The sequence below is a fragment of the Myotis brandtii genome, unplaced genomic scaffold (assembly GCF_000412655.1).
Source record: "Myotis brandtii unplaced genomic scaffold, ASM41265v1 scaffold61, whole genome shotgun sequence".
Lineage (NCBI taxonomy): Eukaryota > Metazoa > Chordata > Mammalia > Chiroptera > Vespertilionidae > Myotis > Myotis brandtii.
The window spans coordinates 2,049,207-2,051,813 of NW_005370318.1; the positions used below are offsets into that span (position 1 = coordinate 2,049,207).

A 2,607-nucleotide genomic window follows, 5' to 3' on the forward strand; every position below is an offset into this window, starting at 1 on the left:
GAGCCCCTCCAGCGCCTCCCAGTCCACCACCATGCCATGCTTGATGGGGTGCGCCCGCTCCACGCCACCCACCAGCTCACAGCCCAGCGCCCCGGGCAGCACGGGCCGGTTCCAGCTGGTCACTAGGCTGGAGCTCTTCAACACCAGACGTGGCTGGTTCTCGCCCGCGAAGCCCGCCTTGGTGAAGCCCGATCCCTGGTCCACCACCACTGCGATGCGGCCCAGTGAGGGCGGCCGGACCCGGCGCCTCCCCGACACCGACGCCACCTTCTGGGCTCAGCTGCGCTCCCAGAGGCGGTTCTGTCCCCACCGGCCTAGATGAAGGCCCGCCTTTCAGCTCTTGACTCTGTCCCCTGGGACTAAATCCCTACCTTAACGGACTAGATAACTACTTTCTCAGTTTCTGGCACTGCTTTTTTCTGCCCAGAGTGGATGTCTCTTTTCAGCTCTTGGCTCCTTGAGAACCCAGGAGTCCAGCCCCAGGCAGTGTCTTGGACCTCTCACCTGTGCTTGACAGCAGTAGTTCCTGGTTGTGGAGATGGGAGGGGTCATCAGAGAAGGAAAAGAACTTGGATCCGACTAATTGTGACCTCAGTCCTCAGCCCCTGCTGTGCTTCTGCAGCCCCCTCCCCCCAGTGAAAACACCCTGGACCCATCCTTTCTCCTGGGACAGGGTCAAGGGCAGTGAATTGGGCATCTAGGGGTCTGGCTGCAACTGCCCAGCACAACCAATGATTCTTTCCCCAAACCACTTCAGATGATCAGATCTACTCTGGCCAAATGCAGGGCTCCTCCCCTTCCAGTGCTGAAGAGAAAGCTCTTAATCACACATCTACAGCCACTCTGGAGTATCTGTGTGCTCGTCCTTGGGCCCAGGCAGCCCACAGAGGGACTAATTCAGGGGCTTCCACCTATGGACTCAGGTGGCCTGAGTTTGTGACTCAGTTCTGAAGCTGACTCACTGTGTAGGCAAGTCCTAATCTTTCTGAGCTCAGTTTCTTCCTCCAAAAGGTAAAAATCTTCATACACAGGCAAGAGGCCACTTCTGGTTTCTGCAGAGTCTCATTCTCTTTAGGACCATTTTGGTTGCAAGTTGAAGACCCACTCACGAGAGTGTAAGCTAAAATAAGGATTTTACTTCAAGGATCTTGTATGTATTATGGATACCAAAGGCAAGGGTGAAATCAGGTTTCAGGGGCAGACTGGGAGCAGGGCCTGACTGCAGGGAACACAGGATGTGCACTGTCTGTGTTTTTATTCTTCTGAAGATTGGCTTCAGCCCGTGCATGTTCATGTAGAAAAAGTCTCTTATAGCCCCTGAGTTCCTGTCCCAGGGAAGGGGCTGATAGGACCATGGCTGTGGCCAGGAGGTGTAGTCACACTGAGGAACTTGGTTACTCTGGTTGTAATTATGTGAATGGTAGGGAAGGGCCAGTTCTTAGCAGCCCAGGAGATGCTATGGGTCATGAAACCTCCAGCATGATGCAGGCAACGGGAGGAGACGCTGACAGTAACAAAAGCACATCTTCAGCAGAAGCTGGACCTGTGGCTTTTGTGAGCTGGGACCTTCACCTGCTGCATCTGCCCCAAAAGCCATTCTGAGGTTAGTTGCCAGTGGAAAGCAGGCTGCAGATTCGAAGGGCCGGGGAGGCTCTAGGTTCTGGAGCTGGGTTTGGGACCAGGACAGTGAAGAGAAGCAGCTGCACACAGCAAATGTGCTGGGCCTCTTGTGGGTGAATTAGGGGGGTGAGCCTCAAATTGGAGCCCACAAGTGGCAATATAGCCAGAGCGGGGGTGAGGGTAGAAGTCACCGAGAAGCCGGAGAGAGGAAGATGGGTTGGGGGTTGGGCTTGGGAATCCCAGGAATAGGTTTGGGTGTTTCCCTGTGGGCAATGGGAGAACCAGTGCGAGCTTATGAGCAAAGTGAACTGCCCTACAGGTAGTTAAGTGATTTTGAAGAAGCCGTTGGCTGCAATGTGGAGAGAGGATGGAACAGGGTAGGTGGGGAGACTAAGTTCCCTTGTGGGTTACCAAGCAGGGATGGCAGTGAAGGGTCCAGCGCCTCTCCTGGGTCCTCGCAGGCAGAATGTGCCTCAGGCCCCACCTCTGCTCACAGTAGGACCCTCACAGTTCTCCCCGGTGGTGGCTGTTTGCCTGGGACCGTGGCTCTGCCTAAGGAGGACTTGTGAATGCTGGGCTCTTGGCGATGCCATGCTCAGCTGAAGCAAGCCCCTCCTAGTGTGGCCAGCCGTGGGCTTGCTGGAGCTCACCTCTCTTGGGTCTGCAGACCGGGCAAGGTCTGACCCAGGCCTGAGTTGTGGGGGAAAGGATCATCCTCCCTTCTCCGCTGCGGTAGGATGTCCCCTCCCCAGGGGCAGGGGCTCTAACTTTTGGGTCACAAGGAAGGAAAAAACAGTTGGCTCCCGCTGTGGCCATTGCGCAAGCTGTTCATCCCTGTCTCGCTCTCGCGCCAGACACCTGACAGAGCTAGCAGGAGCCAGGGTTGCCATGCGCTCTTTATTGGGTCGGGGCCACTTGCACGGATGCTCCTGGGTAGGGTCCAAAACGCTGTGGATCCCCAGGCGTGCGCAGGGCCCGGGCCGGCCC

General features: G+C 56.5%; 1 protein-coding gene across 1 annotated transcript in view; it reads left to right on the forward strand.

The window, feature by feature from the left end:
- Positions 1 to 2,607, forward strand: part of NECAB3 (N-terminal EF-hand calcium binding protein 3) — a gene marked incomplete at its 5' end in the record, with an annotated part of 15,281 nt that overhangs the window by 6,992 nt on the left and 5,682 nt on the right. The gene's annotated exons all lie outside the window — the stretch shown is intronic.